Here is an 18976-nt window from a genome sequence, read left to right on the forward strand (position 1 = left end):
GTTATAAATCAGCCCTGAGTCATGGTGACATGAGGTCTACTTGAAAGCATTGTACTGTTATATATGTAGTGATAACTCGATAGTGCTTTTATATGTAGATTTTTCTGTATATTCAGTTCCAATAAAATGCATTTTATATCATAGAATTGCATATGTAGAGCCTGCTGTAATCTGAAATTAAGGACAAATTATTCTTTGATCTATTCTGTTTCTTCTGGAAATTGAATGTTTGCCTGCCTTTACTAATTTGCTTTGCTAGAACAGGAAAATGGATGAAAATTAAGATATCACTTTTTGTTTGTCTGAACATAATGATTCTGTAGCATACACAATCATTATTAGTTTCACTTATATTTGCCTATTGAGCTTGTAATGTGTTTTCATGTCATTGCCAGCATGACAGTTATATGCTGGTATCAAAAGCATGAATGATTTGTCGATATATTGGATGTCATTTAACCAAGGGTGAACTATGTGAACTGCTATTTTTTTTTCACTTCAGGACATCATTTATTGAATGATAGACTTTTGCCTTTTTCATTTGGATGTGTGATGCTTCTTGATGTTTGTGTGTCATTCCAACAAAATGGAGTTTTGTTGAGATCTTTAAAGGTTGCAATGATCTATTACTAAAAGAAAATGCTGCATCACACAATGGTAGCAGTATAGATATACTTGCAAAATGTGTGCACCATCAATTTCACTAGCACTGCACATCAGAGATCATCACGTCCTATAACTTGTCTTTTCTGCCATTCTGGTTCTGTTAGATGAATTTTGTGCCAAGCACATCAGCTAAATTGAGCATCAAAGTGGAGCGAATGCTATTTACATTTTAACAAGGCAACTAAATTACATCATCTTTGTAATGTATGCGATGAAAAGTCATGTTAAATTTTAACTGTGCATGGATCTGCTGAACCCCTAGATTCGGATCCTGCATCGGTGTTTCATGCAGTTTCATTGCAATCTCCAAGGCCTCTGCCTGAGTTGTTATCTTCTGTTGTGACAATGCAACCCTTAGGTGTGGCAGATGCGAAGCCACGAACCATTCGCGGTGCTGTCCTTCTCTTAAGTTCATATTAGCTTTGCAGATTTTACACTTCAACCTCTGATCTAATTCCCAAGGTGTCTCGCCTGGTTTCATCACGATTTTCTTGAACCCCACAATCGATTGTGCCTCGGATTTAGGCCTACTGAACTCTTTATTCAGCGTGGTCTGGATGTTTTCCACTCCAGCGTTTGGGTTACCATTAGAGTATTTAATGTACCAGGTTAGCGCGCGATCCTGCAGAGCACTAATCAGTGTTGTGTTCTTCATGTGATCATCTGTAACGCCCAGAGCTTCCCATACAACTTTCACGACGAACCAAAACTGGTCCGGGTCTTCATTTCCCAGGCCTTTAAACATTTGCCATGCTGAACAACGATGGAGGTGGAGGTGGTATGGGTGAAGTCGTAGGTGATGGTGGTGAAGTTGGAGGTGGTGTGGGTGGAGGTGGCAGTTGTGGGAATCCTTGTCTTATTAACTGAATAGCACTTTGCGGAGAAGCCTATGCCACTCCCTCTTCGTCACCTCACGGAGGTGAAATTAATGGACTATATTCAGGACCTTTTCTTCCTTCGTTCCTGTAAGTCTTTCCGCTTCGTGTAGCTTCGAACATCAAGGTAGCTGCATAACCCGTTTTTCGCACAATAACATCTTAATCTAGGTATTCAAAGACTTCAAGTACTTACCTCGCGGACCTTTGAAAAAGCGCCGCTTCGCCTTGCTATAGCTGATTGAGGTATCGACCGCGAATTCAGTCACAAATCCTCCTATGATGCGATCGAGCTAATGATTGACAATGCGGACGATCTTAGCCTTAGAGGCTTCCAATCTCTGTACTAACTCGGGGTCCAGACAATAGGACCATCAAGTCTCCACCTTCCTTGGCTATCTGCTAGCTTCGCGATCCACTCGTATAGCTCAATCGGAAAGGAACAGAAAAAGATCTCGTGGATTTCTGTATATAAGTACTTGTCCAGCCACTATTCCTTTGTTACTCGCGGATTTCTGTTCTCCTACGCCACGAATTTGTGGATCTTCCTCTCCAACCAGTCTCCGATCTCTTTCTTAGTTGGATTCCAGTGATACGACATCACACATCTCTTATGCAGATGCCGGCCCCGGCAACAAAACCATTTGTTGGCTTGGTGGGGCCTGACTCAGGTTCAGCGTTAGTTAGCCAAACAAATCCCTACACTATTGGCTCTTTCGGCATCAGCGCGCGGAGCGCGGACCGAAGTCTCACCCGAAGCCTGACCAAGTTTCCGCACCCTGAGATGGTCATGATGTCGATTTATTCCTTCTATTCCTGCTTTCGTGCAGGTCGTAGAGTTCTAGGGCTCTGTCAGACTAGCCCTTTATTCCACCCTTCAGTACCTCCGCGAAGGGGTATGATTGGCCTTTGCGTAGCCCTAACCTGCGGTTCAGGTACTTTCGCGCTGCTAGGGCAGTGTATCGTGCAAATTCCCAAACTAGCTTAAGTATCTTACTTATCTTATTAAACAATCACAGTTAGTGCCACGTAAACAAATATCCTTACTTGCGTTCAATTATCCAACGTAATTACATACATCTGCGCATGATATAAGCATTATAAATGACATTCATACACAATATGACAAATGCATTAACAGGAAACAAAGACACAAAATTTGTAAAATGATTCTCTTTATTGATATCTTCAGACGATTATAGACTCTATCCACTCTACACACACAACTGCAGGGGTCCGCGCACTTAGCTGCGAACTTTCTACCCTAGGCCTCTGTCCACTCAGCTGCAGAGCCTCTACCTACGCTAAGACCCGAAACTTAGACTTCTCTCCTCATCGCTCAAGACTTCTACTACAACTCATTGATCACTCTCTAGAGCTTACTTACTTAGCTCTTTTTATACAATCCCATGGTCCGCAGACGATGGGTAAATCTTTACAGGACCATGGGTAAATATTTACAGCCGACTTTACTTTACAATATTAAGGGCGGACTACCCTTCATGACTTATGACACCTTTGTGCTCCGCGACTGCAAAATGTGGAGACTTTACAACTTTATTTCAAAATTCGACCCAAAACATGGGCTTTTAGCCCTAAAACTGTCATTGGGGGATCCCGTTCCCAACAGTAAGCAAAGAAGTTGTCTGGTTCAGAAAGCTGCTATCTGACTTGTTTGAAGGACCAATAGACCATGCAGTGATACATTGTGATAACACCAGTTGTATAAGATTGTCTGAAGACCCAGTGTTTCATGGAAAGACAAAGCATATAAAGAACAAGTATCACTACATTCGGAAGCTCGTACAAGATGGTGTGTTGCCGCTACAATATATCTCCACTGATGAGCATGTAGTTGACATATTGTCAAAATCTCTTCTTAATAAGACACTTGTGTATTTGAGAGACAAGCTTGGTTTGGTTCACATATCCTCCTTGGTTGAGAGGAAGAGATAGGCACATCATCCTTGTCTTCACATGGGAAGACAGAATGGAGGATTGGGTAAGCATCTGACATTCGATAATCTTTGAGGATTTGGTAGGGAATCCAAGATAAGAGTAGTCGAGGACCAATATTCTTTGAGGACGAGCTATCAAAGATAAGAATAGTCCAAGGAAGGACATACTCTATGAACACTCAGGTGGGGTATGTGCCTTGAGAGAGAATGATGATGGTGTCTATAAATCATTGGTCCCGCCAACATTGTACTCTGATCTTGTGGAGAGATAGAGCTGTTAGTCAAGGCCTTGCTATGTTACAATGCTGGTTGTTATGATCCTAAACAGATGGGTTACCAATTCGACTCTTCTTATGAGATCTCTTCAATTTCAGAATGTCCATGTACCTTTTATGAATACCTCCCTAGTTAGGAGGGAGTGTTGAAAAATGTGTAACTAGGTTCGTTATTCATAAAATATGAAATGTACTTTTGATTATTGTATATTGTAAAATAAAAGAAAAGTTATTATTGTTATTTTTGGAGCATGGGTTTCATGTTCAAAGTCTTTTATTTTCGAGGTCAAGCATAGGTCAAGAAGTCAAAAGAGTCATTGTAATATGTTGAAGACCCCATCGGGCACATTGTAACTTGTAAAGAAAATTATTTTTATCATTAAACGTGTCAAAATACCCTTCAAGACCAAGTCGATCTGGCAACTGGAAAGTCAACCTATTTTGAGGAGCCACATCCACTTTTAGAAGCCTATATAAAGGAGGGAACTCGACCTCCTTGGAACGCATTCTTCACTCGCTCGTTCAAACGAAGGAGAAGAGCAAGAAGGCTAGCGAAAAAGGAAGAGGACGAAGAAAGATTGTTTCTGCCCTAATTCTCTCTCACACTTGCGGAGAAGTGAAGCTAGGGTTTGCTGCTTCAAGGTAAAAAATTCTCTATCTGTTGGAGGAGATCAAAATTACTGGAAGAAGGACCTAATAGGTCATCTACTAGCCCTAGACAATGAAGCAAGGCAAGCGAAGTTACTGGGAGGCCTTGGAAGGCTAATTTCGCTCACACGTGTGGTTGCAACAATAGTTGTAGGGGGCCAAAAATTTCAGACCTATAGTAGAGGCTGAAATTATGAAGTTGGGGGTCAAAATTGTGCTAGTGGAAGAGATTTGACTGGGTTTGACTTGGACAAAGAAGCACATCATCAGGAAAGTTTGGACTTGGTCTTGGAGGGTATTGGTCTTGGTCTAGAGATATTGGAATTTGTCAATCGAGGAATCTATACGAAGAGAAGAGATTTGCTGGTTTTCCTCTCAAGTGGAGAGGTTTTGGCCCTGGCTTGCAACTTACATTTTGTGTTCTTCTGTACTATTGTTCTTCTTTTTTGGTAGCTGCTTGATGATATATGAACATAATAATAATTGAAGAAACTAATAAGTAAAAAGACATCACAAACAATTATCATAGAAAGATAAATCATCCAAACTATAAGTAAAAAGACATCACAAGCAATTATCATAGAAAGATAAATCATCTGAACTATTGCCCTATAGATTTCTTAACAATGTCAGCCCTAGGGAAGCAATTTCAACCATGCAAATTGCTAGATTTTGATGTTTTCAAGCTCAACAAGATGAGACGATTTCAAATTAGTTCAATGTCCAAACCCTATTTGAATTTTTCTTCAAACACTAACTGCAGGGGGTTGCCTTGAAGGGCAAAAATTTTTGGGGCTCGAAAATTTAAGGGTCAAAAAATTGTAGAACAAAAAATTTAGGGCCAAAGTTTTAGGGGCTGGAAATTTCAGTGCCAAAATTTTAGAGCCAAAAATTTAGGACTTGTTACCCACCAAACTATGGGTAATATTCCTAGGAGAACTTTTTTCTCCAAGATGGTCTTAAGCCGGTAGCAAACAACCCCTTGCAGCCACCAGTTAGCTCATCGTGCCATTTTCTATGCCACCTGAGCCAGCCATGTGGTCCCTCGCCCATCTCCCATGATCTAATGTTTGAAGGTGGGCCTCTCGAATCTAAAGGTATGCCTTGTCATTTGGAAATTGAGTATTGTAGATTGCTTATCATGGACACTTTTGGGCATGGATTAATGGCGGGATTCAGTGGAAAGAATGGGCTAGGTCTATGCTTTTGTCCCCTAGACCCGTTTTAGGAATTAAACTTGGATTCTAGTCTCGTGGGGTCTCTTTTACTGACCATTTCATTCTAGGGATGGTATTTCATGGGAAACCCCGATTTTGGTTGCGTGGTACCACTCCCTTATCTGCTTATATTACCCTCTTTACATTCATTACTATCCCATCCATGGTTTCTCCTGCTTGAGTCCACATTCCTCCATCGGGTCCACATTGGGTTAGGTCGCTACTTCCCTTTGCCCACACCTTGTGTCATGGCTTGGAATGAAGTCGAAAGGTTGATGCAGCTTAAAAGAAAGTTAAAAGCATATATGGCCACATTCAACACGAAAAGTACCACAAAATGCAGAAGATAGCCGAGACCAAAAAATTTAGCACGTGGACAAAAGCCAATACATGAGCTCTACCCCATCATCATGGCCATCACCCTGGTTCCTACAGGTCCTACAAGCCTTCTTCATTATATAGGAACCCATGATTGTTCCAACCCCTGGTGGGTGATGAACCGCCCCACCTTAAAGGTGCTGCTATATGTTATACATCATGCTCTAACCCCTTGAGCCCCAGCAGCAAAGAAAATCATAAAAAAGGTAAAGGGCATAAAACAAGGGTGAAAAAATCAAGGCCATGGCACCTCATGTACCACGATTCTCCCCTCTTACACATTAGAAACCCATGTGTTGGCTTCCCTCTTGTTAGCTACCCTTGTACCCTAGCATGTGACCCAAGGCAACCCCTTCTCATTCCCTACTTCATTCACCTATCTGCCACATGGCACCACCTTTTGGCGGATGTACCTTGACTATATTGTCCCCTTTAGAAGTAGAAACCACCTAATAGGGTGCTTGGTGAACCCCATTTGGAGTTTAGGAGACATTGGCACATTCGAAGCCCATTATGGAAGGGCAAGCCATTTTGAAGTACCCACCTATGGTCCATGATTAGGTAAGCTCATTTACTCGATTTCTCTAATGACTTGTATTGGAAGGCTAAGGGATGAATTAGATTTTATGCAGGATTGCAGGTGGTTTCCATTTGGGTTTGGTCTCCCTATACTGGGTCCTAATCCTCTAATCAGCTACATTGGCACATGTAGGGTGAGTGTTGAGAGCCATGGGCCTCCATAACAGTATATTGCACTCCATGGATTCCCACAACCATTCAGAGATTGTTGGTGGTTCACTTATTGGACGAGGAGGATGCACTTGATCCATCATGCCCTGCCGGACCTAGATCTACACCATACACTTGGCAGATGATCCAAGATTCCTACGATGATGTGACATCACCTATACCATCATCCTAGCCCTTGAGGGCAACCTATATTCATCTTCGATTTGTTTGGAGACCCATGAGGACACTTGTGTGTCCCTGGATGTCATTTGGAGCACCACAGATTATTACAAAGGGGTCACCCCCTTATCCACTGCTTTTGAGGGTCCTTCTCTTCATTATGGCACCCATGGATCTCATTGGGCCTCTTAGAGGGCCCTACGACATGCATAGATTATTATTTGACCTCTTGAGAGGCTTATCTTTCATTTATGAGCTACTTTGTTAGGCTTGTCCCCAAAAGTTGTATTATTAGCACATTGTTTTATTTTTGGGGCTTATGTAGGCAAAGGATGCTAATTCGAACTCCTAAGTTGTGTATAAATAGGAGTGAGATGAGTTCATTTCTCATCATCACTTTGGATTGGATCTCTCTCTTCTTTAGAGAATTTCACACTTTTTTCTAGAGCATGAATTGAAGCATTTATGGATGAATTTTGATGTATGGTTATTGGTCTATCTTCTGTTGGAGCTTCTCTATTGTCATTTGTGAATGGATGGATATACTTTATTGCATGTAAGTGCGAATTTTTATTCTTTTTACTTTTGTCACATGTTGGATGGGATTTTCGTTGTTTTAAGGCTAATTGTTGCATGCAAATTGTTGCTTAATATTGTGGGATTGTCTCCATTATAACGTTCTCTCCATGTATTGACCCATGTAGTATGAACAAAATCTCCTAAGGGTGAATTTGACCTTGATAAGCCACTCCTCTTGTACATTTGAAGTATAAAGGTCGCCAGATTGCTTTCACTTGACGTAGAGGGGTTTGTGAAGTAATTTTGAGCCCTCCTTGACTAGGAACCAAGAAATCTTACACATAATCAACATAGAATCCATTCTCCCAAGGATTAAGGCCTTGATCTACCAAGGGTGCTCACCAAAACACTTTCTTTCACCTTCTCCCAAGTCTAGCCACATTGGGGTGCCTAGGGCATCGATTTCCCAATGAGTTAGCCACTGAAAAGTTCGATCTCCTAGGGTCTCTTGCGCTGGCCTTTCCTCCAGCCCTCCTCCAAGTTTGAAGGCATTCCGACGGTGGAGTTGGGAGAAAATCCAAACCCTAGCTTCGAGACTAAATCTTGCGATGCCATCCCAAGTCTAGTACTACCCAGGGTCAAAGCAATATCATTGAGTGAAATACTTTCTTTGAACCTTCCCACCTTGTCTAGGGTTAAGACTCCATTTGTTGCCCTTGGCCTAACATTTTCCATTTAGGGATTCCCCATAGGTCCCTTGCTAGTTTGAGTGGTAAGATTTTGGTGCCAGTTCTAGGGACACGAGACGTGTGTTTTGTTTCTCGCACTACATATCAACATATCATTATTGGCAACTCCTCTAGAAGAATGAAGCCCTAGTTCTATTATTTAATGCTTGTAGGGTGAAGCAAGCATCTATCAATGCACTTTAATTCACCCTAGCGACTCCATTATAATCTTAACATGCAAAATCATAGAAAATGAAGATTTCTCTTGGTCATATACTTGAAAAAATCAATAACCAAGAGATTCAAGAGCTACAAAAGAAAGTGGTGGAATATGCAGAATCTTTTCAAAATATGTTGGAGAGCACTGATATGGAACTCATGATTAGGTTTTATAGGTTGCGAGAAGTACAAATCGACATAGTAAGGTGTGCCTATGAAGTAGATCCTAGTCGTCTCCTTGACCTTGCTCACGTAACTTGTGCTGTGAACATTCTTGATAACCTCATCAATAACAAGGTGAAAGAAAATACCTCCTATGAGGATGACAAAGAATTGGATCCCACGAGCCTCCAAATCACGCAAGAAAGAATGGATGAATATACTAGGTCACGCAGGGAGGTAGTAGGGGAATATAATTCTAATGAGGTTTTCTCATGCTTATATGTTGAAGAAGTGAAAGTCCATAAGATGAAATGTGAATATAAAGAGAACCCCACTAATGCTCTCCTCCTAAAAGCATACTACCAGAATCATGTAACAAATACCTTAGACATTGTTCTTCAAGAGAAGAGAGAAGAAGAGAGGTCCCGCTGGTCAACCAACCAAGATGAAGATGACCTTGAGGGCCTTTGTGATGAGCAAGAAGTTGAGTTCTCGTTGGGGCTTTAGGACAGGCAGGATGATTTTGAGAGCACATGTGTTGTTGGACACCTAATCCTAAAGGGTTAGTGTGGAAGCCGAAAAGACTAAGCAGTCCAAGAGACCTTGGGATATGAAACCCAAGAGTCACAACATTGTATTATAAATGTACATCTTCTGTTAATAAAAAATGTACTGAATGATTTATCTTTCCTATTGTCTTTACTATCCATGTGCGTTTAACATGGTATCAGAGCCGCTTGTTTTTCTGTGGCCTGTTATGTGCATGTCAGTCCTGCACCTCTGTCCATAAGCGTTTCCAGGCTGTACACACCCTTTTGGCCGGATTTCTCTTTGCTGGGTGAAATTTTCACTTGCTGGACCGTCATCTCATTGCGTGGAGGAATATGGCGCTATGTTGCATATGCGTTTCTTAAAAGAATGTTAACTGCTCCATTTTGAGCAAGTTACACAAGTGCGTGGTATTGGAGAGTCAGCCGAGCCAGCTGATATTCCAATCGAGTGATTGCTTGTACAGATTTATCGGATTCTTGAGACAGATATTGATCCTGAGCAGTAAAACCGCAGGGCCTTTTCCTGTGTGGTGACACTTGCATCGCTGAATGAGGAGGCAGCGGATGGATAAACCCGCTGATCGTCTGCCATTATTTCTGGCTTCGCTGGAATTGGACTCCGCTTTAGCCTCGTGAAAGAAGCGGTTTCGCTGTGTATTCTGGCAGAATTATTACTGCTAAACTTAGTAGAAGAATCAAAGGGAAGCGGAGCGTTCACGCCATTAACTTCTGCTGGACTGTGCTCACGTCTCACCTATTGTGATTGCTGTTGTTGGTGGTGGAAACGGTTACCTCTCTTCCTTCTGACATCAATGCCCAACCTCGGGGTTCCCAGAGTTTCGCTTGAGAGCGTCTTCCAGGTATGTCAGAGCCCTCGCGGCTATTATTCCTCTCATACCACTACCATCGATGTGCAGAATGCAGACCGTGCCTCTTAGAGGGCCTTCTACAGTAGCCTTCTTGTTTCCCACGGCTCTATTGTTGCGGCTCACATGCGTACATTTATTTGTGTAAGAATGGAATCGTCGGTGTAAGAGCAACCCGCTGATGCGAACTCCAAAACCTGTCAATTGCATTTTCCTCCTCGCCCAAGCAGCTAATTCAAGGCAACGCGCCTCCGTAAAATTGTGTAGCAGCTGCATAGTCGTGTGACGAGCTTTTCAATTTCCGAGGCGTGGAATTTATAGGTGACTGCTTCTTCTCCAACTGACTAGTCAGTGATCTGCGTGTCAACAAATTTCTTCCAAGGTTGCTGTCATTGATTTAATATATATATATGTTGGTAATTGAGACAAGATGCGGCCACAATTCCTCTAATGGTTTAGGGCATCACGGATATGGTGATTCCTGTGCACAAAGCCCTTTCCGTTTGACTTGTAGAGGCGCAACGAATCAATCCCGCAGTGGAGAAAGACCTCTTATAGCCGAGGGAATGTGATTGAGAAAATGTGATGTGGATTTGTTAAAATCGTGACATGGTATATGCTCACTGTCACTGTGATATACACGAAACAAAAAGCTGTGTTTCAACGGGGGTCAAAGTATTCATATATTCAAGTCTTGTCTCGTGGAATAAAAATAGCAGAAAGTTGGAAGCGTGAAAGCATGTTTAATGAGTTCTCCAAAGCGATAAATTCATGGAGCGTGGAGGTTGGATTATCATAGGTATCTCAGATTTCTTCAAAGAGGCTTAGTGCAGTGAAACGTGAGCGGTGTAGCTACCGAAAATTTGTAAGTTGAAATGAAACTGTAGGAGTTCAAACTCAGCGGAGGACCAGGTATTTTAAATTCGCTCCGGGAATAATTTCATTATCTTCCAAAACTGCTTTGGGAAGCCGACCGATATATATATATATATATATATATATATATATATATATATATATATATAACATGTGCATTGAGCTTGGATTCATATTGTAAGTGTGTTTAGTAAAACAGAAATCCTGTAATACCTCCTGGCATTTGATATGGGTTTTCTCCTATCCCATGATGAACAACTCTAATTAACAGCAGACTTTGGAGTAGAGAAGTCATCACTTTATTCTTGGTGTTGTACACATTTATGTCACTGTTTCTATACACATTTAACCTCACTGTTTCTATACTATATACATGCAGAAGAGGGTGTTTATTATAAGGTAATATTCACAAAATGCAAAATACAGATAGAAGGTTACAATTTTGAGCATTCAACAAACAAAAAGAGGTTATAGTTATCGCAGTTATAGTCCATTTGGTGTGCAAACTTGCAAATTCTCAGTTAATCAACCAGTTTTGTGTAAATTATTAGTTGGAGAAAATGGCTAGATTTGATGATGTATTAGAGTTACTGAATACACTAATGCACTCCACTATTGGTGGGATGGTAAATGTCAGCAAAGACACTCTTTTTGACATTCAAACCTGCCTGCATGATGCACAAGAAAAGATCGATTTTTTGCAGCTTGAATCACAGCTACAACAAGAAGAGCTACATCAAAATAGACACCATTCTGAACCTGTTTCTGTTCAGAACATTGAGACAACCACCCATCAGCAGCATGTTAATAATGGTACAGTTCATTCAAGTAAAGCAGTAGTTGTATATGCAGATGCAGAAACTCAGTCTACACTTCCCAAGCCCATCATCAGACCTTGGGAACAGCTTGTCCACAACAAGCACATAACTGGTCTTGGATATGACAAGGACTTGGCCTTTCATATTCCAGACTATGCCAAGCCCATTCAGTTTCAGAGTGCTGGATTCATTCATGACAGTTCACCTGCTCCTTACGACAGTTCAGCTTCAGCTGTTCCAGATTCTGCCCCTCTTCCACAGCAACAACAACAGCAACAAAAACAACAGATTGTGAAATGCCAACACTGTGACCGAGTTGGCCATTTGAAAGATCACTGCTTTGATCTTCATCCATGTAAGCACTGTCATAAAACCAGCCATTCTTCACACAGATGCTTCAAAAACAAACGTCCTGCAAGAACAAAGATTCATCTTGGATGGATCGCTTCTTGGCAATGGGCATCAACAACCAAGAAGATATTCCAAACACATGTCAGAACTTGTTCCAGAGTATTGAACAGTCTTGCAGTTGAGTTTTCTCCATCTTCTCACCTTGTACCTGACAGGGGGGAAAATGATGGTCATCTACAAGCTTCAAAGTCACATCAAGCGAGCCTGAGCTACAACCTGCCACACCAGTTTCAGAGTTGCAGCCAGAGACAAAGATGCCCGTGAACACAGATTGAGAACACTTCCTCTAGCAGAAGATTCCAGCTTCTTGCCAGTTTTGGAAGAGTTCCAGAGTTGTTGGTCATCCTTAAACCATCACAGATTAAGAACACTTCCTCTAGCAGAAGACTCCATCTTCTTGCCAGTTTTGGAAGAGTTCTAGGAATTGCATTAAGCATTCCAGAGTTGTTGGTCATCCTTAAACCACCACAGATTAGGATCACTTCCTCTAGCAGAAAACTTCAGTTTCTTGCCAGTTTTGGAAGAGTTCCGGGAACTGCACTAAGCGTTCCAGTGTTGGTGGTCATCCTTAAACCACTGCCCTTTATACCAACATTTCATAGAGCACATTCAGCCTAGTGTTGCCATGCATTTTTTGCACATTTTGTATTACAGCTCTCTTCTTGGACTCATACATAACCCTTCGGATTAAGGGGGGGAATGTTGGACACCTAATCCTAAAGGGTTAGTGTGGAAGCTGAAAAGACTAAGCAGTCCAAGAGACCTTGGGATCTGAAACCCAAGAGTCACAACATTGTATTATAAATGTACATCTTCTGTTAATAAAAAATGTACTGAATGATTTATCTTTCCTATTGTCTTTACTATCCATGTGTGTTTAACATGTGCTTAGGACAATGAAGTTATGGAAAGTAAGGCCGAGATTGACCTTACCTTTCTCAAGGATATCACTCCTGCTGACTCTTTGAAAACCTTGAAGAAGGTGATCCCGTGAGCTCCTTGGAGAATGACAATGAAGATTATTTCCACATTGAAAAGGAGAAATGGGAGATTGTTGGGCCCCAATTTGATTTTTCTCCCATTTATGATATTGTCAAGGAAGATGAGATTGATATTGGTTTTTCCTTTATCCCAGACATTACTTGCAATGACATATCCATCGATGCCTTTGGGAAGGAGAATTATTTTTTTCTCTTGCATGAAGAACGACAATTGGAAGCCATTGATTCTCCTTTTAATGAAATCCTAATCTTTGATGCATGTAATGAGGAAATAAATGAGGCTCCCACCTGCCCACCTTATAACTGAGAATTCAAATCACTTGAGCCTTTCGATTGTGGGGAAGGAAATCCCGTTGAATATGACACTTCTCCCTCCCCTTTGCCTCTCCCTCTTGTTCACCACCTTGAGCCTACATGAGTAGTCATATTGGCAGGCATATGTATATTGATGTGATCATATGTTGGTTGCATTGGCTTTATGATTACACTTAGTATTAGCCTTACTATATGCATGTTCGGGTAGGATGCATTGCATGTTCATTTTCACATTAGAAATAACATCATATGATTTTTCTCATGATAGATAGATGCATGTTTGCATATTTTATTTTCTGTTGATTTATGGCCTAACATATAGCATGTGCGATCATGGGACACCGTGAAAGCATGTTGCCTTTTTTTTTTTTCCATCTAATATATGTGAAGGTGACAGGTCTACGGTAACTGAGAGATTGCTGGAGTTCTTGTGACCTCTTGTTCGAGTAGCTTTGCCCACTTCTTCGAGAGATCACGTCCCAGTTGGAGTCAGATGTTACCCACCAAACTTTGGGTAATATCCCTAAGAGAATTTTTTTCTCCAAGACGGTCCTCAATCGGCAGCTAGCAGCCCCTTGCGACCACCCACTAGCTCATTGTGCCATTTTCTCCGCCACCTGAGCCAACCATGTGGTCCCTCGCCCATCTGCCATGATTGTATGTTTGAAGGTGGGCTTCCAGAATCTAAAGGTATTCCTTGTCATTTGGAAATTGAGTATTGTAGATTGCTTATCATGGACACTTTTCGCATGGATTAATGGGGGGATTTGACAAAAAGAATCAGCTAGGTCTGTGCTTCTGTCCCTTAGACCCCTTTTAGGAATTAATCGTGGATTCTAGTACTGTGGGGTCTCCTTTATTGACCATTTGGTTTTAGGGATGGTATTTCATGGGAAACCCTAATTTTGGTTGCGTGGTACCACTCCCTTATCCACTTATATTACACTCTTTCCATTCATTATTACCCCATCCATCATTTCTCCCGCCTGGGTCCACATTCCTCCATCGGGTCTACATAGGGTTAACTCGCCCCTTCTCCTTGGCCACACCTTGGGTCATGGCCTGGAATGAAGCTCAGAGGTTGATGTAGCTAAAAAGAAAGTTAAAAGCATATATGGCCACATTCAACAGGAAAAGTACCACAAAATGCAAAAGATGGCTAGGACAAAAACATTTAGCACGTGGGCAAAAGCCAATACGTTAGCTCTACCCCATCATCATGGCCATCATCCTGGTCCCTATAAGTCCTACGAGACTTCTTCGTCATATAGGAACCCATGATTGTCCCAACCCTTGGTGGACGATGAACCGCCCCACCTTAAAGGGGGAAATTCAATGCTATCTCTTATACATCATGCTCTAACCCCTTGAGCCCCGAGCAGTTAATTAAAGAAAATCATAAAAAAGGCAAAAGGCATAAAAGAAGGGTGGAAAAATCAAGGCCAAGGCACCTCATGTTCCACGATTGCTGCCTCTTACACATTAGAAACCCAAGTGTGGGCTTCCCTCTTGTTAACTACCCTTGTACCCTAGCATGTGACCCAGGGCTGCCCCTTCTCATTCCCTAGTTCATTCACCTATCTTCTACATGCCACCACCTTTTGGCGGATGTACATGATTATATTATCCCATTTAGAAGTAGAAACAACCTAATAGGGTGCTTGGTTAACTCCGTTTGGAGTTTAGGAGACATTGGCACATCCTGACGCCCATTATGGAAGGGCAGACCATTATGAAGTCCCCACCTGTGGTCCATGATTAGGTAAGCTCATTTACTCGATTTCTCTAATGACTTATTGTACTGGAAGGCTAGGGGACACATTAGATCTTATGCAGGATTAAAGGTGGTTCCATTTGGGCTTGGTCTCCCTATATCGGGTCCTAATCCTTCAAAGGGCTAATTGGCACATGTACGGTGAGCGCTGAGAGCCATGGGCCTCCACAGCAGCAGATTGCACTCCATGGATCCCCACAACCATTCAGAGATTGTTTGTGGTTCAGTTATTGGATGAGGAGGATGCACTTGATCCATCATGCCCAACCGGACCTAGATCTACACCATACACTTGGAAGATGATCCATGACTCCCATGATGATGTGGTATCACCTACACCATCATCCTAGCTGTTGAGGGCAACCTACATGCATCTTCAATTTGTTTGGAGACCCATGAGGAAACTTGTATGCCCCCAGATGCCATTTGGTGCACCACAGGTTAATACAAGGGGCCACCCCCTTATCCACTGCTTTTGAGGGTCCTTCTCTTCATTATGGTACCCATGGACGTCATTAGCCCTCTTAGAGGGCCCTACGACATGCATAGATTATTATTTGACCTCTTGAGAGGCTTATCTTTTCATTTATGAGCTAGTTTGGTGGACTTGCCACCAAAAGTTGTATTATTAGCACATTATTTTATTTTTGGGGCTAATGTAGGCCAAGGAGGCTAATTCAAACTCCCAAGTTATGTATAAATAGGAGTAAGATGAGTTCATTTCTCATCTTCACTTTAGATTGGATCTATCTCTTCTTTAGAGAATTTTGCACTTTTTTCTAGAGGATGAATTGGAACATTTACGGATGAATTTTGATGTATGGTTATTGCTCTATCTTCTCTTGGAGCTTCTCTATTGTCATTTGTGAATGGTTGGATATACTCTATTGCATGTAAGTATGGATTTTTGATGTTATTCTTGTTACCTTTGTCACATATGCTAGATGGGATTTTCATTGTTTTAAGGCTAATTGTTGCTTAATATTGTGGGATTGTGTCTATTATAACGTTCTCTCCATGTATTGACTCATGTAGTATGAGTGAAATCTCCTAGGGGTGAATCTGACCTTGATAAGCCATTCCTCTTGTACATTTGAAGTATAAAAGCTGCAAGATTGCTTTCACTTGACTTAGAGGGGTTTGTGAAGTAATTTTGAGGCCTCCTTGACTCGGAACCAAGGAATCTTACACATAATCAACATAGACTCCATTCTCACAAGGATTAAGGCACTGATCTACCAAGGGTGGTCACTAAAATACTCATTCTCTCACCTTCTCCCAAGTCTAGCCACATTGGGGTGCCTAGGGCATCGATTTCCCGACGAGTTAGCCATTGAAAAAGTTCGATCTCCTAGCGTCTACGGTGTTGGCCTTTCCTCTAGCCCTCCTCCAAATTTGAAGACATTTCGATGGTGAAGTTGGGAGAAAAGCCAAGCCTTAATTCCGGGACCAAATTTGTCCATTGTCATCCCCGAGGCTAATACTTCCTAGGGTCAAAGCAGCATCATTGAGTGAAATAATTTCTTTGATCCTACCCACATTGTCTCGGGTAAGACAATCATTGATTATTTGATACCTTCCTCATACCCTAGACTGGGTCCACTTGGCTCCGTGTGGTCCTGCTTCTTCAAAAGTCCATTTTTCAAAAATCATTCAGGATACCAACTTTTACAAGGATTTAGGGGCGGGGAACTCCTTTCAAAGCCTATTCCCATACCCCTAACCCCCAAAATCCTCTTCCTTTCCCTAGAAGCACATAGTGCCTTGCTTAGAAAGCAAGCAAGCATCATCCTTCAAAACCTTATGGGAAAGGGTTATGGTCACTCATATTCATTGATTTATCATTCATTAGTGATTCCATACATACCGGGGTCCCTCCCATCAGTGAAAGTCCGTAAATAGAAAGGAGCCTTAACTGTGATGACAATGGGCTAAGGCTACATTTGTTGCCCTTGCCCTAGCATTTGCCCTTTAGGGATCCCCCTTAGGTCCCCTGCTAGTTTGAGCAGTAACAAGGCCGAAATTTTGGGTCCTAAAACTTTAGGGGAAGAAGTTTCAAGGCCGTAAGTTTAGGAAGAGAAGAAAAATAAGTGATTTCTGAAGTTTTTTGACTTTGTTTTGATTATTTATATGAGGGCCAGTGCTTGATCCTTGGGTGATGGAGTCTAAAGGGAGACCTACTTATTGAAGAATGAAACCCTAGTAGTGTCATCACGAAGAATCCTTAGTGCTAGGTCAAAGTAGACCAACTTCCTAGATCTTGAGGGTGCTTTGGGACTTGTAACATTTGCTCAAGTTGACAGGAGGCCCAACTCTCTCAACGTTGCATCTTCCATGGTTTCTATCTCTTTAAAGAGGCCTAGGTACCTGTGGAGTGGGTGCCCTCAAGGCCCGGGCTGTTGTGGATCTCTTGACAAAAACAAGATGAACTCAAGTGAAAGCAACCATCCATTGGAGACTAAGACCATATATGCATCTAAGTGGACCAAACTTGAATGTTAAGGGCATATTAATACTTCAAACAAGGATCACATTCCGATATCTGACAAGACCAAGTCTCGTACAGGTGTTCCCTACCTTGGTAGAGGTGGCTAATGGTTAATCCTATTAGGTGTTTCCAACCCTCAAGGGGAAGTGACAACTCCATGGTCAACCCCTCAATCAATAGGTGTTATTGTAAATGTATGAAAATAGAGGGGAAATGACTTCATGGCCGATTGCCATGGTCAAAGGGATCAACTGATGGGGAGTCCAGATCCTAAGTGTATGAATGTAAAGGAGGGTGCAATTGTGGACGCGTGAGGTACCCTACTTATCTTGCTTTTTCCACCCTTTTAGTGTGCCTTTTACTTCTTCTGGATAATGCTTTGTATTACAGTGGATAGCTCAAGGGTTAGAGCTTGCTATTTGCGATGTTGCTATTTATATTACCCCTTAAGATGAGACAATTAATTGCTTATTAGGGTTGGGACATGTGAGGATTCCTTTTGTTGTAAGGGAACATCGTATGCTCAGGTACTGGAAATGGCTAATGAGGATGGTAGAGCACATGCTAGGCTTTTGCCCATGTGCTAACTTATGTCCCGACCATCTTTTGCATTCATTTTCTTCTTTTTCTTTTGTTGTGGGCATGTTATGCTCTTTCATTCTTTTATTTGCATCAACATCCAGGGCAATAGTTTTCCTTCCCCTACTCAAGAAGTGTGGACATATGGGTGTCAAATCCCAGTGAACCAATGAGTGAGTAAACATTTTCCCCATTTTTAATTTGAAACAATAAGTAAACACTCCTCACTCTTGATTCTAAGGAGTACCTACTAAGTACATGATAAGCCTTTATAGTTTGGAAAATTTTCACATTATTGCATTGTTTATTTTACATATATTTGTTTTGCATGTGGAATGGAGAAATTATAAATCTCAATTTCATATAACAAAGTATAAAATAACGGTTAAGAGTATTCATTTCTTTGGAAAAATGCTATAGGTTCAAATTCAAAGAGGATTAAAATATATATACCTTTATAAACCTTAAATGAAAAATCCTCATATATCAATTTAATCTCGATTTTAGCCATAATCTTAAATTGAATTATCATTATTCTTTTTCAAAAGCATTAAAAATAAATAAATAACAATCTTAATTTTAATTTAGATATTAAAAATTAATTAAATATATTTATCCCTACTTTATCGTGGATATTCTTAATTTGTAAATAGGCTTTGCTATAATATTATGGGCCAATACTATGGCTTATCAATACTAAATGCCCAAAAAACCGTAACTCATTTCATATGAAACTTGTTCAT

General features: G+C 41.3%; 1 protein-coding gene across 1 annotated transcript in view; it reads left to right on the plus strand.

The window, feature by feature from the left end:
• The window catches only part of LOC149221522 (DNA repair protein recA homolog 3, mitochondrial-like), a 223588-nt gene that overhangs the window by 89575 nt on the left and 115037 nt on the right, over positions 1–18976 (plus strand). The window lies entirely within an intron of this gene.

The sequence above is a fragment of the Pinus tabuliformis genome, chromosome Q, assembly GCF_031772625.1.
Source record: "Pinus tabuliformis cultivar Carrire ecotype Pingquan chromosome Q, CPIR1, whole genome shotgun sequence".
In the NCBI taxonomy this organism is placed as follows: domain Eukaryota; kingdom Viridiplantae; phylum Streptophyta; class Pinopsida; order Pinales; family Pinaceae; genus Pinus; species Pinus tabuliformis.